General features: G+C 34.9%; 2 pseudogenes; both read left to right on the top strand.

Moving 5' to 3' along the window:
- The first annotated feature begins 2,920 nt into the window (after positions 1–2,920).
- On the top strand, positions 2,921–3,020 carry LOC138813037 (U6 spliceosomal RNA; annotated as a pseudogene).
- A 4,824-nt stretch (positions 3,021–7,844) lies between these two features.
- On the top strand, positions 7,845–8,471 carry LOC138813032 (protein lin-28 homolog A pseudogene; annotated as a pseudogene).
- Positions 8,472–26,038: the final 17,567 nt, after the last annotated feature.

The raw sequence follows: 26,038 nt of genomic DNA, 5'->3' as shown, positions 1-26,038 counted from the left end.
CAACCCTTTCTCCAAGATTCATTTCAGATTTACCGCTTCCTTTATTACATGTGTACATTGAGTATTCTAGCTTTACTTGCCCATTTTTGTATTTTTCATTCATTCTATTTCTTTACTATTGTTCCTCTCTGGTTTCAATTTCCTGATATTCATTCTGTTAAACTGCCTGTTAATTCTTTGAAAGGTTTACATACATTCCGTGGAGTTTCAATCCCACATATACTTGAACTGATGTCAGCTTATATTTCCATAATTAATTCATCTGCAATAACAAATTTGCAAGACTGGAGATGTGAAGCACTTAGACATGATTTTATTCTCATTCATTTGGAAGATTAACCTTTAGTCAGCAAGAAAGTTTAAAAATGACTTAGAATGTATTCCTAACTACTAGTTTTTATAAATGGCTTTGTACAATATATGTGATTATTTTATTTTACATAGGATAATATTTTGTACTACCTATAAGTTTTGGAAAAAGAAGAAAACTAAAATTTACTAGTGTAGAGGAATATGATAATAAAAGAAGACATATTTTATGTTTGTCACATCTCTGATCAGTACCCATATGCAAGACTTAAAGTCATATTTCTTACTATGTTAGACAGATAGAGAAAACATAAAACAACACATGATAAGGCAACTCTTAGTGACTTTTTACAAGGTACGTTTTTATGTGATGAAATTTACTTTATTACCTAATATTTGGGTTTGAAATATGGGAGGCTGATCTATTTAACATATTTCTGGAAGGCACCTACTGAACAACACTAATTGTGGGGGTATTCTTTCTACACTTTAATGAATGAATTTGTTTGGTATTAGTGCTGGGTAAGTAAATCAACTCTATTGTAACTTGCTTCCTACACTTGAAAACCTTGTAATGTCACTATCATCTACTTGTCAAGTGTTATTTTGGCAAATGTGATTTTAAATAGTTTATTTGAAAATGAATATACTTTCAGGAGATTAAATGTAGGTTATCATTGGTTTGAGAATGACATTTTATACTACAGAACCTAGTTTTCTGAAGTACCAGTGTTTTGAAGCACTAAGGATCTTCTTAATGGTTTTCTAAATTATATTTGACCTCTAAATCAAGTTTTCCTAGCCTTGGTAGAACAATTATGGATCTATCATTCCAGAAACTATTTTTTGGCCAACTTTTGCTGCACTGAAATCTTTCATTAATCATTAGGAGAGGGTTATTAAAAATAATCTTGTTCATTTGTGATTTTGTTCACTCATATGGCCTGGTCATCTGTAAATTGAAAGTTTGAACTACAGTACTTTCTCTCTTATTTAGTGATCTCATCTTTCATTTCAAGTTTCATTGCATTTCACAGTTGATTACTGCTAATTCCTATAAGGAATTGGGGCCTTGAAATATATTATAGGACATGAGAAATTGAGATTAGTCTTCAATTACTTTCTGTTGGCATGTTGCATGGGCCTAGGTTAGAAGTCTTGCCCTTGTTATCTGATGATGCAGATAACTTGAACCTGTTATCCTAGGACCCGTGGGTCCTGCAGAAGAATAATAGCTTTTAGACATTATATCAGCAAAATTTGGGTATAATCAGTAAGAATGCTTCAGAAATATGGAGAAAAACCCTTTGGGACCAGCGAGTTAAAACAATAAACAGAGCATCAGAATAAAATCCCTTATACATTAGCGGAAAACAATACTGTTATTTTACCATGTGAATTCAGAAGACAACAAACACTTAGAAGGTATCACAAGTTTATACCGAAGACATTGCATTGATACTTTTTATATTCTAATTTATATTCTAAACCTAATTATTTATATTCCAATCTATTTATGAGAATAATTGTCAATATATTTGTCAAACTATCAATTCTAATAAGATTCACTGTGTGAAATTTAAAATCAGTACATATAAATATAAAATATATAAGTATATATAATATAAAAATTGTTTTGCATTGTTCTGTTGTGGTTAGAGTATTAAAGGCAACTTTAGTATTATTCCATTATCTCTACCTCAGTTTTTGGTAGAGTTAGACTTAAAGCTTTACCATTTGTTGATTTACAGCCTAGAGGCAAGAGGAAACACTGTGATTAAAACATTACCAATTTAAGGCCTAATATCGAGGAGAAACGTATGGACTTCTCCAGGAGCTATGGACATATTTGGTGATAGAAAGTCCGTAGTGTAAGTTCCTGCCTGGTTGGATGATAGACAGGAAAGGACAGTAGGTAATCATGCATATGAACAATTTTTTCACCTTCTTGGCTTTAGCTACTTTTGAAATGATAAGTATAGTAAACAATTATATTTTGATAAAATACCTTCTATTCTGAACAATTCTGACAGAACTGTTCATCTCTCTATGATCTCTTGTAACTAAGGTTAGTTTTGTTCCAGTAGACAATCTATGCTGTCAGGGTAAGATATTCTGATTGTTCTGTTCCTACATGGAAGAAGGGTAAAGGGTCAGCTAGACATTTGTGCCAGCAAGACCTCATTTGGGAAATTTTAAGTTGCACAAGTTAAGAAGTAGCTCTTAAGCAAGGCTTACTTTGAATCCATTAGCTCCACAAAGCTAACTCAGTTGTGATAAATAAATACTTGAAAAGCAATCACCTTTGGACTTAGCTGTAAAGGCTTCAAAGTATGATCAAATTTAAAATGAAGAAGACAAAATAGTCATTGACAAAAAATTGCAAATAAAATAAAATTAAATTGAATTAAAAATAAAATTAAAAATAAAATTGCAAATGTGAGCAATTTACCAAACAATGGGTTTTTTCCCATTATACAAAGAATTTTAGAGAAATAAGATCAATAGCATATTTAGGAACAATAAGGGTTCCTAGTTATAAATATTCAACCATGGATATATGCCTGTAGGAAGATTCCATCATTAAGTACTTAAATTTAGAGGATACTACATGTTTCAGCAGCAGGTCTACCCAAATTACAACAATACAGAGATTAACATGGCACTTGCAGAAGGATGATATGAAAATTTGTGAAGTATTCCATATTTTTCATTCTTCAAATGCAAGAAATGAAAAACAGTTATTAAAAAGTTGATTACAAAAACACAAGTGTAACAAGACCAGTAATTCATAGAATTAAAGGTTAGTTTGACATCAGTATATTAAATCTTCACCTGAGAAAGGCCTTTACTTATCATAACCTTTAAAAAACTTGAAATTAGTTAACATTGTCATTTTATCCCAAAGAAATAAAAAAATACAAGGACCTAGGAAAAAAGGAATCTTAAATTTTTCTATATGGAATGCAATCTGAAAGGACATATTAATGAACATATACATTATATAACAATGTAGAATTCAAATTATTATATGTAGGAGCGAATTAAATAGATTATGGACATTATACAAACATAGATATGCTTTTTTCAGAAAAGTGCCACGAACATCTATAGTGTCTATACTATTCTTTTCAAAATATGTTAAAATTATTTCTGATTTAAAAAAATCACAAACTGTCTTGAAATCATTATAGATGTATACAAACAACTCTTGAATACATTTTGACATCAAAGTCAGACAATTCACTTGGAAGAATACCATGGAATCCATGAATTTTTAAAGTAAGATATTGCTGTTGCTTTGTATTGTGAAAAAAATTGTAGGGACACAAAGGATGGACTGGCATTTTTGAAATTCAATACACTTAACCATATCATTACAACTTAGGAGAACAATATGTACAGTCTTCCACAACTTCAAAGAGGTAGTAATACTTACTTATCCTTTGAAAAATATCAAATGCAGTTTCTTCCAAGTTGTTCTTCAGACCTGGTTTCATATAATGGTTCCACAGAAGGAGATACAGCATATCGTTGTTATTTCTATTCCCAGCAGCGAGATGCAAGGGGGTCAAGAGACTTTTAGTTTGGGGACTGGTATCTGCATCATGATGAATTAAGAAAGAAGCCACTCTGGTATTATTCCACATATAATCACTGTGCAGGTGTGTCTAGCCATTCAGAATTATTGCATGAATATCTGCCTTAAGCTACCAATTCATGGACAATGTCTAAGTGTCCACTCAAGGCTTCCCGATGAAGAGGGTTATACTCATCCTCATCCCTAGTATTCATCTGGGTGGCCTTTTTGGAAAGTAGTCTCCACACCATAGTAAGCTGAATAATTTCAGGATCCAAAAGATGAAATTTCCTTGGGTCCTACTCCATTTTTTTCTTGCAATTGATACTATTCCTCACTTTTTCATCTTACTTCCTGTCTTTATCAGAATTGCCTAACCAGAGACTTTGAGTGTCAGGGGGAATGAGATGTCCATGTTTTTCCCCAATAGTTCACATTGGTTGAACTGGTCAGACAAATCTGGTGAATTTTCTGCATATATTTATTCACCATGATTTATTTATTTTATCTTTTTCCATTTTTACTACTCAAAATTATTCTAACTGGAGAGTAGGGAATTTAGAGAGAGCAGAGGAAAGATTTTCCTCAATATTCAAAGGTACAGACTGAAAATGAGGACCAGTGGTGTCTTCACGTGCATCTTATTCTAATAATGAGAAAATAGGAAACAATGCCTTCTATGTAAATGATTTGGGAAATACAATGTTATAGTGTGAGAGAACTCACTATTCAACATATGGGCTTAAAGAGCTTTCTAATAGCTTTCTAATGTTAGTATTTAACATTCGAAAAAATGTATAATGCAATAGTAAAATAGAAGTCCTTTGTATGACTACCTAAATTCTTGTTTTTTTAAAGATATTTGTTGTCATCTAAAAATACGCCTATCTATTGTCTTCAGGTGATTTTGATGATTGAAGATGCTTAATGAGAAGTCAAAATGTATTAGTAGTCCTTTGCTATCAATTAAATTTCACTTTTTCTTCTTGGAGGATATAATGATCAAAGCAAGCAATCAGCAAGCAATCGTTCAGAATCATGCTTCCAGTGCAAGTGAATCACCAGTAAGTAATCCTCGATACCATTATCCACAAAGATTTGTCACAGATACAATCACCCTGCCCTCTCTAGCTGCTTTCCTAGCCTGGACCTATTCCTTCATTGTACAGGAAAAGTGTGATTCAATTGATTTCAGTCATATCTGTTAGTAGAATTATCAAGTATTTAGATTCTTTTTTTTAAAATGAGCTGTGGGGCATGAACTCTGGGCCAGGGCACTATCCTTGAGCTCTTCAAATCAAGGCAAGCACTCTACCACTTGAGCCACAAAACCACTTCTGGATGGTTCTGTTTATGTAGTGCTGATTTGGGAAATGGTAGAGCAGAAAGTGAAATGATGCAACCAAAAATATAAAAACAAAATAAATTAGGATAATTATGGAGCAATCATATTGTCTATGAGAACCATGAAAGAGAGAGAGGAAAATAGATCCAGATGTGCAATGACCTAGCTAGCCACAAAATCCATGCTTCTAATCAATTTACAGAGCAAACAATTTTTTTATTTTTTAAAAGAGATAGAAATAGAATATATGTATTTACTTGAAATTAGTAAATAAATTTTTAGTAGCCTACATAAAGAGTCAGAGCTTTGACCAAATTACAGACAAGAATCTTAAACCTTGGGCTAGGATGGTGGCTCAGTGGTAGAGTGCTTGCCTTGCAGCTTACTACAGTGCGGAGAATACTTTCCAAAAAGGCCACTCATATGAATAATAGGGATGAGGATGAGTAAACCCCTTTTCATTGGGAAGCCCAGAGTGGACACCTAGATATTGTCCATGAGTTGGTAGCTCAAGGCAGATATTCATGCAATAACTCTGAATGGCTGGACACCCATTCACAGTGCTTATATGTGGAATATATTGCAACAGCACACACACACACACACACACACACACACATCATCATCATCATCATCATCAAATTTCTTCGTAAGTATTTTTTGCGTATGGTCTTAAGAATAAATTTACATTATTAACTTGAATTTCTGACAGGACAATATCATCACTGTACATCTTGGTTGTATGCTCTCAGTTTTAAATTACTATTTAAGTATGTGCATTAGATAAGTATAGAGAAAAGTAGGAGCCACTCCGGTGGCTCAGGTCTTTAATCCTAGCTAATCAAAAAGATGAAATCTGATGATTGTGCTTTGAAACCAGACCGAGAAAAAAAAGTCCATTAGATTCTGATTTGAAAGTAACCACAAAAGCTTGAAATGGAGCTGTAGGATAAGCATTAAATTGCTAGCCTTGAGAAAACTAAAACAAAAAAAAAACACATTCTGGAACAGAGTCAGGCCCTGAGTTCAAGCTCTAGTATAAGCACCAAACTAATGAATTAATTAATTAATTAAAAATAAATTAAGTGGTCGCATGTGGAGAGGCAGGTAAAATGTAACAATCGTGGACACTGGATTATGTATTATTTTGTAATAAGGCAAGTTATCATTTTTCCTAATCACTAATATTTTATTTGAACTTTTTTGTACAGTAAATCCTGAATTTGGCATGCATGTATATGTGTTTATAAATGTGCGCACATGTGTGTGTATATGCGTGAGTGTGTGCATTTGCAATGTTGCTTGCCAATGTGGACAGAGTGAAGCTGAAAAGAGCTGTGTTGAAATATAGTTATTTATCAGTGTTCCATCCTGTTATTTCAGTGGAACCACCCTTCTGTACATTTTATTTGTCAAATAATAACATCATCATAATCAAAGCATTTACACCATTAAGTTAGATAAAAGAGATCACTTTCAGTTAAAAGAGATCACTTTCAGTTCTTAGTATATATTAGGCAATAAGATACACATATAATTAGGTAGTGAGCTATTGATGTAAGATGACTGTCAGCACAAAATATGTATTTGACCTCTTAAATTGGATATACTTTTAAGATATACTCATGGAGTGCTTTTGACCTACTCGACCAAACAAGTATTACTCGCTGGTTATTCCTGTGAAACTCAAGGTGGATAAACTCTTTCCAGATTTCTGTTGAAAATAATTTTCTTTGTAAGATCATATCTATTCACACTAAGATAATAAACCCCATATTTTTTAGGTTTGAATATCCCATAATATTGACTGAAAATCAGTATTGTGGATATGTTTGTTAGATATACATTGCAAAAACAAACAAAAAGCATGTGTCACCTCCAGATTGTGGATGCATTTGAAGTTGTTTTGTACATACAAATGTTTCTTCATTAATTGTTCTTTTGTGGGAGTAACTATCACAACTTTAACAAATAAGGCTTTTTGGGTATCTTTTCCAATATAAATAACATCCCAGAGCAAGTCTTGCAATTTCTGAAACCCCTTTGAATATTTCAATGTTATTTCAGTTCATTGACTATACAGCTAAAAACATTTCTGAAATAAACATTGTTAAAATCTGAAAATGTTTATGGATATATAGGCTTTTTATTCATCATTTTATGAAAAGCCAGTTTTTATGAAACTAAAAGATATAGAATAAAAGAATGGAAGTGAATTGGGTGAGCTAATTATTAGTATAACTTTGTTTTCTATTAGCACAATCCTTTGAACGTACATGATGAAGTTAAATTATGTGCTTTTTGACACTATGCTTCAGTTATTTTTAGAATCTTTGTAGTTATAAGAGTTTATTTGTAGTATAAATAAATGTCTTTGAAAATGATTAGGATTAATCTTGTGTTTTGTGTCCTACTCCCCAAAAAAAAGAGTTATTTTCAAGTGTTAATAGTTTATAATTGAATCTTCAGTATCATAAGAAATTTTGAAAAATGGATTGTGCGGGGAAGATGTAGCGACCTCTTCTGCCAACCTGCCCTTTGACTCCGCACTTCTCTGGGGCCAGCAGCAGCCCGACCAGGGGCCTGGGGCTGCAGGCTCAGACAACGGCCATGGGCTTGGCGTCCAACCAGCAGTTGGGAGGTGGCTGCGCCAAGGCAGCGGAGAAGGCACCCGAGGAGGTGCAGGAGGATGCCGCTCAGGTGGCTGAGGAGCCTCAGCTGTTGCACAGGGCTGGCATCTGTAAGTAGTTCAATGTGCTCAGAGGGTTCGGCTTCCTATCCATGACAGCATGCATAAGGGTAGCGCTCGACCCCCTGGTGGACGTCTTTGTGCACCAGAATAAGCTGCACATGGAGGGCTTCCAGAGCCTGAAGGAGGGAGAGGCTGTGGAGTTTACCTTTAAGAAGCCTGCCAAAGGCCTAGAATCCATCCAAGTCACTGGGCCCAGTGGGGTGTTCTGTATTGGGAGTAAGAGGTGGCCAAAGGGGAAGAACATGCAGAAGAGCAGATCCAAAGGAGACAGGTGCTACAACTGTGGTGGTCTAGACCATAATGGCAAGGAATGCAAGCTGCCACCACAGCCCAAGAAGTGCCACTTCTGCCAATGCATCAACCACATGGTGGCCTCCTGTCCACTGAAGGCTCAGCAGGTCCCCAGTTCCCAGGGAAATCCTGCCTACTTTAGGGAAGAAGAAGAGATCCACAGCCCTGCCCTGCTCCCTGAGGCCCAAAATTGAGCCCCCAGAGTCGGGGGGACAACTCTAGCTAGCAGGAAGTTTCAAGGAGCAGGCATCAATCGGCAAAGTGGAGAAAGTTGGAATATGGATTGGGTTGGCGAGTAGCTGTCTCTTCCATACGTCTCAGGCCAGGATGTCCCAGCATCATCCCATCTTCTCTTTTGATGAGGGGAAGGGGTGATGCATAGTAATCCCATCATGATCTATCCCAATTCAAGTGAGGGGCTTTGGGGGAACCACTTGTGAAACCTGCGTACTTTATATGATAATCTTCACCTGAACTACATGCTTCCCCTCCCTCCCCCCCAGCCTCCAGCTTCTAAAAGTGACCCAGATTGGCAAGTTGTTCCTTTAAAGAAGGATGTGTCCAATTTCTCTTGCCAGAGTGTGAAACAATTAAGCACCAGACCAGCAGATCCAAGGGCTCAAATCCCCAAGGTGTAGTACCCCGGGTAGGAGGACCTGTCAGGAGCAAGGCAGGGTTGTTTTGTTTTGTTTTGTTTTTTGTCTCTCCACCACCTCCTCCCCTCCACATCTTGTTTCCTCATCACCCTATCTTGAGCTGTAGTGCTGGGAGAGCTGGTCCAGGCATTGGGTTGTGATGACAGGCAACATGGGTGACTAGGGAATGGCTGCAAACCTGCTGCTCTGAGCTTCTCCCTGCTCCCGCCCCCATTTCTGGGCCAATGTGATTGTAATTTATTTGTTCCCTTGCATTACTGCACCTTGGGTCCCTGCTTTCTCCAGGATGCCAAACCTGCAATATCTGTGTGAATGACGTATCTTGTGCATTTTAACTTTTTTTTCTTATTATAAATATTCTGGTTTTGTATTTTTATATATTTTAATCTTAAGGCCCTCATTCCTGCACTGTGTTCTCAGGTACATGAGCAATCTCAGAGATAAATGGCCAACAGCTCCAGGTCGGCATAGCAGGAAGACTTTGTTGTTTTTATCACCATGGAGAGCAATCATTTGGAGTGCATAGCCTATTGAACGACTTCATTTTTGCCAATTAGAGCTGGCTTTTTTGCCATAGGGTCCTCTTGAAACCCCCTCAACACTTGGAAATGATTCATGGGAGACTAGGTTTTTAATTAGGTTGCCCCATGACTTGTTCTCCTTCTGCTGGAAGAATGGAAATTAGTCTAAACAGGAAACGGTGGTTCAGACAAGGTAGAAGACGACCAAAGAGGAAGCCAAAGTTAGTAATGATTGTCTAATCCTATGGCTCTGCGACTTGTTTTCTTTCCATATACTATATCTATCCTTTACTAGGTTAGGTTGGGATTACTGTGCAAATAACTGTATATGTGTTTTTTTTCCTCTAAGGAATGGGAATTGATATGTTTGGATTTTAAGACCACAGATTTGTGTCCACCTTCTACTAGCCATGCAGGGATGGATCTATAAAAAGCAAGGACCAAATCCTCAGTCTCGGCTTCCAGGGAAACCCATAAGTGTAAGCCTCTCTCTGGAGCCCGTGTCCTGCCCTGCTGCATAATTGTTCATAGTGTTGTGTTAGCTAAAGGAGAAAAAGGAGGTTTCGTTTACAAGCTGTGAGATCACCACAAACCTACCTCATGTGTTAAAATGGGACAAATGCAATAGAATGCATTGGATGATGTGTGTCTGATCCTAGTTTCTTGTCTTCCCACAAATGCTGCCCCCTCTAGTTAATTGTATTTGTCTAGGCTGTGTAGGACTTTACTGAGTTTCTGAGTTGGTCATTTGCTAGATGGCCTAGTTTGTGTAAATAATAATATGTGGGTCTTTTCTCCATGTTCCTTTTGGGGTTTTATTGTTTACAAACTTCTTTTAGAGTTGAGAAAAACAGCCAAAGCATCTTTGACAGAAGGTTCTGCACTAGACAAAAGGATCTGAAGCTAAGTTGGGGGAACTTCTAAAGTGAGGGTCTTGAACCAGTTTTTCTTTTGTTCCCTCACTTCCCCTATTTCCCATTTTGGACTAGATCTTCGTTGGTAAAAATAATAATAAGTCCCTATCCTCTACCCTTTTCTCCCTCAAAAGAAAACCTACATGCCCATACACAGATGACTCTTGGAATGTCTCTTCAACTTTTATGTGACTTATGCAAAGATTCTGAAGATGCTAGTGCTCCAACCTCTCCACCCCCCCCACACACACACCTTGTTCCCAACCTGAGTCCATGTTTTTTTAATGTCATCAAATATGACATTTGTGACCAAACCTGCTTGTTCTGTAATACTAGAGAAAATCAATTGGGCTTTCCATGTAGAAAGTGGGGTCAGCAGACCAGGAAAGGTAATATGAATGTATGTTAAAGTCACTCAGGAACTTGTACACAGGTGCAAGAAAAGTTATGTCAAAGTGGCCACAGATTGTTTAATGGGAGACGAATGTAATGCCGTGTTTACTGCTAGAAACCAAAGCTTTGTGAGAGAACTTGAATTTATGGGGAGGGAGGCTGGAAAAGTGTGTACCTGTCTGTCCTTTCTCTGATCCCCAGACTAAAGCTTCCTTGGGCTTTTATGATACCAGTACTGCGGTGTTTTATTTCATGATTGATTTGTGCTGTACCCGAGTACTTCCTTTCCCCTTTTCTAATCATTTTTTTAAACACATAATGACTCTTCCCTTACCTTTCTTTTCCTGGGAAAATACAATGAAGAAATAAGTAAATGAATACTTAAAAAAAGAAATTTTGAAACAATGTAGTAGTATTGATGTCTTTTTTAGGGGGTGGAGTCTGGTTGTGGGGCCTGAACTCTGGGCCTGGGCGCTGTCCCGCAGCTCTTCAGCTCAAGTCGAGAGCTCTTCCACTTGGGCCACAGCGTCACTTCCGGCTTTTTTCTTTTTGCTTATGTGGTGCTGAGGAATCGAACCCAGTGCCCCATGCATGCATGGAAAGCACTCTACCACTGAGCCACCTTCCAGCTCTTTATGTCTTTTTAAAGCAATTGTATTCAGAAGTTGGAAAGGCTTTAATTCATGCTTAGATCTTGTTTTCTATGATTTTTTTTTTGTCCGGCCATGGGGCCTGAACTCTGGGCTTGGGCACTGTCCCTCAGCTCTTCAGCTCGTCTAGTGCTCTACCACTTGAGCCACAGCGCCATTTCGCGCTTTTTTGTTTTTGTTTTTGTTTTTTGCTTATGTGGTGATGAGGAATCGAACCCAGGGCCTCAGGCATGCAAGGCAAGCCCTTTAACCACTGAGCCACCTTCCAAGCCCTGTCTATGATTTTTTATCCTCTCATTCCTAACATTAATGATAGGTCAGTCTGCATTTTTGGGTACATGAAAGGTAAAATACATATCTGGGGTCAAAGTGATTTTTATATCAGTCTTGCTTTAATAGCATTTTAAAGTATACCTTTCTCTCAAAATGTTGGGTATAATAAGCAGTCAAAAAACTTCTAGAGCTGGGAAGGTGGCTCAGTGGTAGAGTGCTTGCCTTGCATGCCTGAGGCCCTGGGTTCGATTCCTCAGCACCTCATAAGCAAAAAGATAAAAGCCAGAAGTGGCTCTGTGGCTCAAGTGGTAGAGCGCTAGCCTTGAGCTGAAGAGCTGAGGGACAGAGCCCAAGCCCACAGTTCAGGCCCCACAACCGGACCCAAAAAAAAATTTAAAAAAACCTTCTAATTGTAAACAATTTAGGTGAGCTACAATGTGGAAATGATTGGTCCATAAGACATGCAGTCTCTTTCCATCAGGAATTGGGGAGGTCATTCTTTTAGTAAGACAGTGTTAAACAGAGGTAGGGTCCCCAGGCAGTGCAGTGTTGAGTGAAGGGATAGAATATGATTTCTGCTATTTTGACCTAGAAATCAAGAATGTTATTCTTTAGCAGTTCCTTTCACCAGAGAGGTATGTATTGATTATGAACTTTGAGTTTTCATATTACAGTTACCTATTTTCTAACAAAGACAAAGTGAAATATTATGAGTGTACACAATAATTATGGGAAATTTTCCTCGAATTTGTAGACTAAGTGCTAGTATTTTAGTCATGAAATAGAATGAGGTTAATTGATACATTCGGAGATGGACCTCAGGCTAACACATACCATGTGTGCAATGTTGTACTAGTAATTACAACAATGAAGACTTCAATATCATCATCAGAGAATTAAAAATGTAAGTAGTTCCACTTTATGCAATTACTCTGAGGATTAAATTAGATACCAAGGGTAAAGTATTGGAAAAACAACGAACTAGCATTTGGCAAATTCTACCTGTTATTTTATCATGTGATGAATTCTAACATTTTTACTCTGATTTTATATTGTGTCTCTTTATGATGTGCAATGTGATGTATTGATATTCATTGCATTGATCATTTTTTTGTCACTATAAGGAAAATACCTGAAAAGAAAATTTCTGAGGAGGAAACTACTATATTGTTTCATGGTTTAAAAGAACACAGTTTAAGATCTCCATTGTTTTTAATTATATTTTTATTATCTTAACTAGTTGTACAAGGGAATTTCCATTCTATAAGTCATGTTTTTATGTACAATGGATCTTTATATAACTATTCCCTACCCTTCAGAATCTCACCAGACTTTAATTTTTTCTAGTTTCATACTATCTTCATTGAATATTTTGTCTTCACTTTCTTCCTCCATAACTTTCTTTATTCCTTCCCATTCACTTCCCCTCACACCTTCCAAGTGATAGTTTCCCAGTATTCATTTTGTTGGATTAAAAATTTAATTTGATAAAAAATGACATCATTTAAATACTCCTCTGCAAATAGCATGATTTGGTTAATATTGCTGTGTAAACTTGTATAAAGTTCTAGCTTCCAAATATGAGACAGAACATGGGTCCTTTTTGTGTCTGGCTCTGATTTAGTTTACATATTTTTACATCTATCCATTTCATTGCAAATAACGTAACAGTCTTCATAATGGATAGGTACAATCCACTTACGTATATATGACACACTTTTGCCAACCATCACTCCGCCAAAGGACATCTGGGCTGTTTCTATAACTTGGCTACAGTGAATAGTGCAATAGTGAACATGGTTGTGAAAGTGATTTTACTGTAACCTTTTGGAAGAATTCATCACTATCTTTCTGGGAGCAGTCCTCTAACTTGTTTTCCAGAATAAGCACATCCTTCCCTTCATCTCCATCACAACGTTTTGCAAGTCCTCAAAAACACACTACCCTATATAGGTCTCAATAAGCTAAAAGCACACAGTGCCCATATTCTTTCAATACATTTTTAATAATTGTACTTATAATTTACGGAACACCTTCTATGTACTTTCCTGTTGTGGGAATGAGAGACATAACAGACTGAAAGTAAGAAATATGCATTTTAGTTAGCTATTATCATATTTAAAATCTTTTTCAGCTCTAACTCATAGCCTCGCTTACTATTATTTTAATCTTTATATGATTACTTCATCTATCGCCTAAATTATAACAGGTGAGTTAAATACAAAGGCAAAAATTGTGGTTTGATTTTGACACTCATGTGTGAGGATGCACAATATGGGCAAATAGAAGGATTGGAATAAATAGCAGTTATCCTTTTTGCTAAAGTAGAGATGGTTTTCCCAAACTGATTCTCACAATTCATATTGCATTCAACAAAAAGAAACATGTAACACTTCTCTTTGTTTTGCTCCTTATTAACTTTTGTTTCCATTTTATTTTATAATGAAGGATGATTTCATAAATCTACTGTAGATGAAAAAATATGTTGAAATATTTCTATCTATGCATTGATCTATACATACACACATATATTACACAGGTTACAATGATAATTTATAACTTCTGTAACTATACAATTTACTAAATTATTAAAAACATCGACGGCTCATGCCTGGAATCCTGTTTGCTCAGGAGGCTGAGATCTGACAATCGTGCTTTGAAACCATCCTAGGCAGGAAAGTCCATGAGCCTCTTATCTCCAAACAACCAACAGAAAATCAGAATTGGAACTGTGGTTCAAAGTATTAGAGTGGTATCCTTGAGAGAAAAAGCTCAGGGACATCACCCAGGCTCTTAGTTCAAGAACTATAATCTACCTCCAAAAATCTATTTAATTTACACCTTTGTAAGTAGAGTATTTCCATCACCCAAATGCACATCCATGCACATTTGCAAAGTAACTCTGTTTTGTCTGAAGTACCAATAAACATTATCACTAAAGTAGAAAGCATTGGAACGTAGGTTCATTCTATCTCTCTCATAGATTTTTCTCCACTCAAATACTCAAGTGTTACAATTGTTCTAATTATTTAAAATCATAGTTTTTGTCTTAATTACCTCTAATATTAGAGTTTGAATTGAGTGTTTTGTGCCACTTAAATGTGTGTTCTTACCACTTTGTCATGCCCCCAGCCCTAAGTTATCCTGATTATTTTTCAGCAAGAAACTGATCTTTGCTCTCAGTTTACTTGATGTTATTCTTCCTGGAATTAAGAATAACAGGTGCATTGTGTACAGAACTTTCTGTTCAGTCTGGGCTTTAGCCACTATCCTCACAATATTGCATTCCCATGTAGTCAGGATTTTCATAAGCTTGTCAGAGCTGATTTTTTTTAAATCTTTCATTTCCTGCAGGTTCTTGAGTACTGAATTAATTAGTGTTTTCTTGGGTTGTTTTGTTTCATTTGAATCTCTGTGTTGAGTTGTTCCTCACATTTCCTTTTGTTTCTTTCCCTCAAGTTCTTACCTAAAGTGCTGAGAAACCAATTCTTCTTTCTCAAGATAGTCAGGGTGAACATTATTTATTCCAAAGCAATTTCAGTGACATTTAAACACCTTCATATCTATGAATGGTAAACACATGCTAAGTGCTGAGAAGGGTGTTTTTATTTTCATGGCAGCCTTTGGCATACACAGGCAGATCATGAAATATATGAATAAAATAAAACTACAGATGCATGCCTGGAGGAGAAAAAGCTATTATTAATTGTTTGACAGAGGTTTCTCTTCTAGGGAAAGAAAAATATTGCTTGGTGCAGGATTTCACAAAATCATATTGCTAGGAGGAACCTAAACTATCATCTAATACTACAGACTTAATACCACTTGAGCCACCGCACCACTACTGGCTTTTTAGTGGTTTATTAGAGATAAGAGTCTCATGGAATTTCCTTCCCCGGCTGGCTTTAAACCGTTATCCTCAGATCTTAGACTCCTGAGTAGCTAGGTTTACAGGTGTGACCTACCTCAATCCTTATACAAAAATTTAAGATAAAAATGATTATCAATCTAAATGTGAGATGTAAAAACCTATAAGACATAAACGTAAAAATTCATGGCATTGTATCAGTAAAGGTGTCTAAATGGAAAGCACTAGTGGCTAAAGAAAAGCAAGAATATATTGGATTATATCAAGTGATAGCCTTTCATATTTCAAAGGACACTATAACCGAAGTGAAAGCATATCAAACAGATAGAGGGAATATATTTGTTAATGCTACAAGGTGAATTCTACAATGATTCTGAATGTTAAGTATTTTTATATCTTCTAATTCTATATAATTTTTTTCCTGAATAGGATATTTTTTAAAGAACATTTGTAAATTAATAGTCAATAATAGGAGCATATGATATAAGTTCCTCTTTAGTATCTAAGAAAAAAGAAAAAGAAAACTCACTAGTAGGACCCTAATATAAGAAGATGACACAAAATATAGTAATGCATTTGTGGAGAAATTGATAAATTCCTCATAATGATCGATTTGAATAATACAATCATTTTAGCAAGCAAGTTTTCAAGTCTTAGACTTCAAAAAGAATTGTATAGGATCCATTCATTACACTTCTATGAATGTATTAAAGAGAAGTAAAAAAAGTGTTTGGACAGGGAATTGTAGTTCATTGACAGGGCACTTGAATAGTATGTATGATACCCTGGAAAAAAATCCCCCAAATCAAATTTTGAAAAGACACACTGTAGAGGATGTATGCTGGATAAATTCCTATAACAGAATTTTATATCTATTTAAATGTCTGTTCTATAAATTTATAGATTTCTATTTGAAGAAATGCAAGTTTGTGAAAATTATGCTTTGAAAACCTATGAAAGTACAATTCACTTCCAAAACTAAAATGTCTACAATAAAAGGAGGTTATATATTGCAAGTGAATTACATGTCAGAAAAAAAATTGTTAAAAATTCATCACACAAAATGCAGAATACCTAAAGAGATGTTTTTGGTGTTGGCTAAAAACTCTGTAGACAACAGCGTTTAAAACAAAGATGTGATTTCTGTTTATTTTGAGGGTTTTTTTGTATGTTATTTTGAGTTTATAAAGAGAACTCAATCAAATAGTCTATTTGATAACTGGAATACCTAGGAATTATGCATCACTTATAAGTAATTGATAACTTCTTCTTTTTTATTTTATTTTATTTTATTTGTGAACATACTGTACAGATTGGTTACAATTACATGGGCAGGATAATGCGTATATTTCTTACCAAGCATTGCAGCCTCCTCCTTTGTTTACCCTTCACATCCCTTCCCAGCTTTCCCCCTCCCCCCCAGTCCCAATCCTTCTCCCCCCCCCCCGCTTTGGACATGACAACTTGTACTTCTCATTGCTGCAACTTTTTCTGGAAAAAACTTTTAGCAAATGACAGAAGACACAATTCTATGCATCTGCATTTTATGAAAGCCAATACAGTTGCTTTTCTCTACTTTGCTAGGTAAAAAAAAATGTATTCTCAAGAGCCAAAAGCAGTGAAAAGAAACAAAATACACAATCATCTTGATTTATTTGTGAAAATAACAAATGAAATAAAAGAATTCCACTTAAGGGACTCCAATTTTAGTATCTATGAACCTGTTCCTGAATGCCAAAATCCATTGAATTTTTGGAATTTCTACGAACATATAAAAACTAGAACAAGAAAACAAATATAGTCTTAGAGTGAAGCAGCGTTGCAATAATTTTCTTAATTGTTTTGAAATTACAAAAGAATTGATACTCCTTTGCTTTGGATATCATTTAAAAATGTTTATCACTTATTATAATTCAAATACCAAGCAAGAATAATTTTATATAATCACTACAAATATCATTTTAATACTATCATAAAATAGAATAAAAAACCAGTCCCAATATTTTACTTACCTATCATTATTCTTAATTCCTAATCATTACCTAAATAACTTAATCTTTATCTATGTCTTCAGCATAGATGTAAATATTCTATACATTTTACTTAACATTTTCCAAGGGCATGTATTCATGTTTCTAAGAAATTTTCACAGCAGTTAAAAGATGCTTTTGTGAAATTAATGTGATATATTTTGTTGTTGTGGATATTGTTTTCAAGGCCTGGGCGTTGTCCCTATGAGTTTTTAGGCTCAGGGAATGCACTCTACAACTTGAGGCACAGAGCTTATTCCTGTTTTTAGTGATTAATTGGAGATAAGAATCTAACAAGTACTTTTCTGTCTGGGTTAGTTTCGAACACAATTCTAAGATACCAGCACCCAGAATAGCTCGAATTATAAGTATGAGTTACTGACACTTGGTTTGATGAATTTTAAAAAATTGTAATTATGTTCTAAGATGTTTGTTTTACTACAATGTATATCATTCTACACATAAATTTAGATAGATATATGTATATATTTCTCATGACAAATAATCCCTAAAAATGCATCTTTCTATACATCATATATATATATATATATATATATATATATATATATATATATATATATATATCAAATACATATATATATATAGAGAGAGAGAGAGAGAGAGGACAGAATTTTATGCTACTATTTTTGACCTTTTTCATTTGAAAGATATATAGTCTATTTATCTAAAAGTTTACTAGAATAAAATAATGAATATTTAAATAGAAAGTAGAATTTATTACTTTCAAGGAAATTTTAGATATGCATATGATATTGTAGTTACATTTACAGTATATCACTTGAAAAAATTCTGTTCAAACTCTTAAATATTTCTGTGTAGTGACAGGGAGAGAGAAAGTTAATTCAAATTGGTGAGGAATTTGCAATGCTTCAAACATCCATTCCATAATTTGTTTTTTTTTAATAAGTTTTTTTTCTTTGTGAACATACTGTACAGAGGGGTTACAATTACATGTACAGGATAATGTGTACATTTCTTACCAATCATTGTAGCCTCCTCCTTTCTTTACCCTTCACATCCCTTCCCAGCCTCCCCCCTCCCCCCCAATCCCAATCCTTCTCCTTACCCCCCTTACTCCCCCCCTGGGCACCAACGTTGTAAAGCTCGTTTTGGACATGACAACTTGTACTTTGAAGTAAGCCATGCACAAAGAAACATAGGCCCCATGGTTTCCTTATTTGCAATATCTAGTATGTGTATGAGTCAAGCGGAAAAGGTCAGATAATATGATGGCAGGAAAATGAACCCTTAGATATGTATTTTTAGGTTTTTTTCTTTCATGCATAATTTGTTATAAGCACGTAGTCAAGCTATCTGATATAGTTTAGATATTTTTCTTTATTCAAAATTTTAATATGGATGTATGCACCGTGGTAACATTAAAATTATTAATAAAAAGACAAATAATAACAAAATCATAGATACAAAACAGACTTTCAATAATTAGCACATATGATGCTAATAATAATTTTGATGAAGATGATGATGACCAGAGTGTATCATGATAATGACAATGTTGTGATTGAAAGGAAAAAAACTTCAAACATCTTTGAAGCTACATTCCCACATTGAATTCATAATAATAAATGGCGTTGGATTACATACAATAAGAATAACAAGAGGAGAGATTCAATATCAAGAAATACAATCACATAAACAGGTAGAGACAGTAAAAACCCTAATGTTATTCCTGCAGTCTCTCTAATGTATATTCACTTTTCTTGGTGGTATTTTTTATTGGTGTTTTTTGGGGTTTTTTTCAGTCGCTTGAGCTCAGGGCCTAGGTGCTCTCCCTAAGCCCTTCAGCTGAAAGGGAGCTCTCGACCACTTGAGCTACAGTGCCACTTCCGATTTTCTGGTGGCTTATTGTAGATAGGATTATCACAGTCTTTCCTGCCCAGCCTGGCTTTGAACCTCGATCCTCAGATCTCAGCCTCCTAAGTAGCTAGGATTACAGGTGTGTGAAGAGCTAACTCCATTTTAAGATTAATCCCCCTGAGCTGTGCTGCCTTCAGAGTAACCCCCAAAGAGAGCTGTGCTGCCAAAGAAAAAAGTGGTTCTCAGAGAAACCACTGGTTCCCACCAACCCTGTCCACCCTTAAGGAAGAGAAGAGTTGCGCAGGTGTTCCAGCAGAAAAAAAAAAAAAAAGAGACGTGTGATCAGGGAGGACTTAAAACCCCTGAACTTGTGAACTTGCTTGTGTGGAAACCCCCTGAACTTGTGAACTTGCTTGTGTAGAAACCCCTTACACTTGTTTTTTTGAAACTATAAATCTGTGCTAATTTTGAGCTCGGGGCCTCTTAACATCACCGGTTACTGAGTGCACGGAAGACCAAGCTCAAGCTTGCAATAGATGACTGTTTGCTGTTTGCATTGATCATGGACCCTGGTGGTCTGAGAGGGGGCATCTGAAAACTGTACACTTCAGTGTGAGCCAGCAGCGCCTGGCTTGTTGGTATTGTTTTTTAATAAATAAAATCATTTATTTCCACATTTTGATGGACTAAGATATAGTTTTCAACTTATGGTGATTAGTTCAAATAACATTCTCATATAGATACTATTCAATAACCAATGTTTTCCAATGATATATGAAGACTATGTTCTTCAACACATCTGTGAACACATGACACAATTTACATAATACCACTTACATACGTGTAGTTGTCTTAAAGGGACACAGGCTTTAGGGCCAGGATGTAATATTTATTTTTATCTCTGCATGAAAAAATTTGTGACTTTTTACCAACAAACTGAAATTAACTCTTTCCTTATTTGCAAGCTAAGTTGAAAAACGTGAGGACTCTTCACTTTTCCTTTTTCCTGGTCTAGAATTCAACAAATATATTCTTCAATATTTCTGGTAAGTTACATGCATTTACAGATGAGAAATGTAAGGCCAACAGTCAATAGAGTGAGTAAATAACGATACTATAATTTGTGTCTGAGCACTTCACTCCGTGTGCTGACAAGGAGAATAATTTGGTGATGGAGAGGACCAATATGAAAAGACTATGGAGAAAAAGCATACATTGTAAATGGTTGTTTGAGGACTAGGTGACCAGTGATGAGTATTTGAAACAGGCTGGTGTCAGGGGCCTAAAAGGGGTAAATAGAAATCATATTAGTGACAGAAACTGAGAAAATCTTGATCATTCATCTTATCTAATGGGCAGGAGTAGAAGGGTAAGAAGAAATCTGAAATACTTCCACCTCTCTGGCTGGAAACTGTGTTAGTGATATTCCTATGATAAGGATTACAGGTGGAAAAGATGTATTTAGAGGTAAAAATTCTCTGATAGTTCTAAAATTTATGTTAAACACATACAAAGATAGGTCTGTTTAGACATCATTAAAATATCCACGACCATTAATGTGAAAAAGAATAATAAAATTGGAGGCATTATTAAAGGGAAGAGGAAAAGGAAAGTTCTGACACAAGTGTGAGTAATGTGAACAAAAGTGTGGACAAGATTGGAAGAAAGAGATAAATAAGGAAACAAAAATGTAATAAACACAGATTTACAGAAGTAAAGAAAGGAAAGAATTTTCAGGAAAATATTGTAGGAAATATATTATCTAGATTTGAAAACTAAAAGGACATAGACAAGTCCAATAAGAACAGTGTTTTGGAGAAAGTCATACTGATAAAATTTTGAGATATCAATATGAAGTCATAAAATTCTGGATCCATAAATTCAACAGATCCTGTTGATTTTAATTGTTGGGACCAAATGCTTTTATCCCAACCTTAGAAGAACTATACAGATATAACTATCATGAACTTTACTTAGAGGTATTCTGTGAATATTTTTGAAGATTTGTTTAGCCAGGAGATTATAGACAAGCACAGACAAGCCTAATTTATCCTACAGTTCCAATGAGTGACCCATGTATCTATATCAGTTTTGGATTTTATTGAAATACCTTTAGCTATATTTGGGTACCTTAACGCCTACTCATTATAAATGTAGGACAAGTAACACCAAGTATTAGCTTGAACATACAGCTTTATGGATGGATTGAAGACTCCTCGAATTGATTCTTCTTTAGAATAGAAAATGCCTTATAAATGCATAGATTATTTCTTTGTTGCTTTGTATGTCCCTCCCCAACAGTATAACTCGTGCTTTCACTATATTTGATGTCGGTATAATTTGTGGAGGGGAAGAGGAAAAACAAATCGTTTAAATAGGGATACAGGTGGACCCATTGCAACACTGAGAAGTACAAGCCATTATGTCGAAAATGAACTTTACATCTTTGGTGGGGTCGGGGAGCATTGGGTGGAGGGATGGGGGAGGATGGGAAGGGATGGGAAGGGGAAACAAAGGAGGATGCTACAATGCTTTATAAGAAATGTATTCATTACCTTGCCCATGTAATTGTAACCCCTCTGCACAGTATTTTCACAATAAAAAAAAAAAAAAAGAAAATGCCTCAATAGTCATTGACACATCCTAACTGCCATATACTCTTTTTAAGTCTAGTTCTTATTAGGGATATCTCCATGCTGAAATAACCCTGTCAATCAACCTGCCACAAATTCTTATATGTGGGAAGGGCTCTTATATACTTCAAGCTTTTATTGAATGGACGAGTTCAGACATTACCCTGACCACTAGTGTTAAATGACTAAAAAAATAATATATTGTGCTTTAATGCCTTTCTTTCATTTTCTCATACATATTGTCAAGTAGTGAAGAATTCTGATGTAACAATAATACAATGGTGACTTGTATTACCACAACATCTGGGATCTAGTGTTAATTCAGATACTTACAAATAAGCTCCAAATTTTGTGGATATTTATATTTCTCCTGGGAAAACTAACGAGCTCCAAGGAAATGGCCCTAAGGAGCCTTTCAATTCTAATATCATTGTTTGTCTCAAAATGCTTTAAATTCTACACACTCTCATGTGGGCATAGGGTAATATCGTGGAACTTTTCTCCTCAGAGAGTGAGTACTACCCTATTGCTTAACATGGACAATGTACCTTCATACATAGACTGGGTGTGCGCAAAGAAGAAGTGGTCATTGAACAATTTTCTTAGCAGTTTTTCCAGATAAAATTGAAGTAGATCAACTATGAACTCAAAAGGAAAGTGCAAAGAAGACAAAAGCACAAAGTAGAATGTGCCAAGAAATGCTGCAATATAATTTCAAATTATGCGCTCAGGTTTGAGGGTGTGTTCAAAGTACAGCTTCAGACAATGTACTTGGATATCTTGGGAGAAAAACTGCTTTAAACTATTCTGGGATAATTGTCTAAGTAGAAGCCCCTAACTGTGACTCCAATAAACCACAACATCATGAACTAAGGGACTATTTTTCAAGAGCAAAGTGAGAAAAAGAGGGCTCATTTCAGTTAGTGTTCAGGTTGAAGCAATGGCAATCACATAACTTTTCTTATAAATCTTCATTTATTTTGGAGCATTAAAGTAGGTAAAAGCAAGGTAAATAGTTTGCATGTACCTAAATTAAGTGGGATGTATTCTATTGGTCTCTCTTTAACTTGAAAGTTATAGAATATGTCTTTTTATAGTCTATCGGGAAAATGATTTGCTGTCAGTTATTATTTTCTCTTCCTCTTCTTTTGCCCTACCACTTACATAATTATTATTTAAAGAGACATACTTGACCTTTCATTTCTAAATTCTTCAAAATTATCAGAACTACTTCATTCTTCTGGCAGCCTCCTATATCTTTCTCAAGGGAAATATTTATGTCACTACCATTTTTATCCTCTATGATATTGGATATCTTCCTGCCTAATTCAGGGTGAGATATACATTAGATTCATCCAGATATCTCAACACTCGTACCACCGTAACATCCTATCTTACTTAGAAATCATGCTTTTAGAATGTCTGGGGAAGTGGCATCTCTCATTTTTGAATGACACTCAGTGATAATTACAAGCAGTCATGTTTTAAACCAATATGCCACTCAGTAGATGAACGAATTGACAAAATGCGGTTTATATATGCACAGTGAAATTTTATGCTTCCAATTCACATGGAACTGAAAAGTCTTAGAAAAATCAAACTAAGTAAAATAAACAAGACACAAGAAAGGGATTCCATGGTTTCCTCATTTGTAATAAGTAGGAAATGTGTAGGATATTACTAGCAGTTGAGCAGAATTGCTCAATAACTATGTATGTATGACCATATAAGATGATGATGAGCAAAATGAACTTCTGTATATGGAAACAGAGTTTTACTTTGTGGTTGTTGTTTTTAATGTACTATGTGATTTCTTTTTTCTTTTGTGTTTTCCCTTTGGTTTATCCCCTGTTATATTTGATTTCAGTATCTTGTGTATTTTATATACATTTATCTTAATTTGGTAAGGGAAGAGGAACAACGAAATGGCGAGACAAAGAACAAAGGGCAAACCAAAGCAATAGCAATATTCACAAGACAACATGTTGGTAAATTACATTACAACTTGTGAGGGGTATTGGAGTGAAGGAAAACTGTGAGAAAAATGAGGGAGCGGGTACAAAGTTCAACGTTATGTATTTATTACCTTAAAAATAACTGCAACACCTTCTACATATCACCTTGACAATAAAATTAAATTAAAAATGAGCTACATAAAATATAATTTCACTGTATTGGTATAATAAATATTATACTATGTGTATAAACTTTTTTAAAAATGAACACTTTGGCTGCTAATTTGAATTAATTACCCCTTTCTTTATCAGAGGGTAATCAACTTGAATATTATCAAATTATACAATATTTTCAGAATATACTTGCGATTATTTTGAAAAAAATATTTTAGTATTGTCTTATACTAAAACAAAAATAGTTCAATTCTGTTGAAACTCCTAACTTTTAAACGGAATAATTGTTAAGAGGACAGAGTATATGTGTTCTTCAACATTCCTATGACTACTAACTACTCATTTTCAAATTCTGAACATGCCATACTAGAGACATTCAAAACAGTACCTGTTTGCATTTTATTTAATTCTGAAATAGGTGCAGTTTTCAATGGGGCATTACATATTTAAATTCAACAGAAAAAATAGCCACAGTCTGGTACAAGGTAAAATTATGAAGTATTTATAATAATTCCTCAAGAGTAAATATTTGTTCATCAATGTTAGCTATTATTTCTATGACCATCAATTCCAAGTTTTTATGCCGTAAAGTCATCCTAGCCCAACAATTTCCAACGTGAATGGTGCACCTTAAAATTTCTTAAATTCTCATCATGACAAGTGTATAACTTTTGTAATAAAAATACTACACTTCTGCTAATGTGATGCCCTTCGTATTGTGGAAAGAACACTACAGTAAACTTTGCTGCATCATTTTCCACCCAGTGTTATTCTTGAGATCAGAACACTTGCAAATAATATTTATAGTTATATATTTTATCTATAATAGATATTCAGGAGATCTGAATGTCTGCATATTATGATCTGAAGATTATGGTTCAAAGCCCACCTAGGCAGAAAGGTTCCTTAAATTCTTATCTCCAATAAACTGCTCAGGAAAAGCCTGACGCAAGTGGCACTGAGGTTCAAGTAGTAAAGTAACAGCCTTGAGCAAAAACAGGCTCAGGGACAGTGGCAAGGCCTACAAGTTAAGCCCTGGGACAAACCAAACAAGAAAAACAAAATAAAAACAAACCCTAAGCCTAGCATTTTTCTCATTGTATGAAGAGGTATATAATTAAGGAAATTTCTTCCTGTGTTATGTATAGGTAGAAGAAAAACGATGTCACACATTTACTCTCTTCATACCAAGTTACACCAGAATCTCAAAAAAATTGCTCTTCATCTAAATTTATAAATTAATAGCATCAATTTGTTGGCAACTTTGTCTAGATTAGTCACATTACCATGAACTGTTGGAATGAACTATTAACTACGTTCTAATTTTACCTCACTTGAAAGAATATTTTAGGCAAATAGAATGGCAGATTCAATTGTGAATTTGTAAATTAAATTTTCTGCTTAAAACGAATTTTGTAGTAACCTATAGAATATTAAAATACAAAGAATAATATTTATTTTAAATCTAAATTCTAATTTAGCCAGGTCTACAAACTCCTACATAAAATGAACTTTCTTATTTTTCTAGGCTTAAGCTTTTGTAATCCTTCATCATTTCCTTGGACTCTAACAGAATGATGCATACTTTTTCAAATTTTTGATTGGAAATCATGAGGTCTTGTGCATCTAGTAATCTTCTGTTTTGAAGAGAACATTTAGAACACAACTGAGGATTATATATGAGTTGCATTTCAGTAGGAAACTTGACTTCTCAAAACATAATGACAAAATTAGCCCAAACTTCCAACTGTGTATTCCTTTCTTGTTTATTTTTTATTCCTTTCTTGGTTTGTTTTATTGAGACAAAATTATACTACCTAGCCAGTGAATGAATCACTATGTAACTGCACTTTCT

The sequence above is a fragment of the Dipodomys merriami genome, unplaced genomic scaffold, assembly GCF_024711535.1.
Source record: "Dipodomys merriami isolate MVZ:Mamm:240054 unplaced genomic scaffold, mDipMer1.0.p SCAF_579, whole genome shotgun sequence".
In the NCBI taxonomy this organism is placed as follows: Eukaryota; Metazoa; Chordata; class Mammalia; order Rodentia; family Heteromyidae; genus Dipodomys; species Dipodomys merriami.
This window is presented reverse-complemented; position numbering and strand designations above follow the sequence as displayed.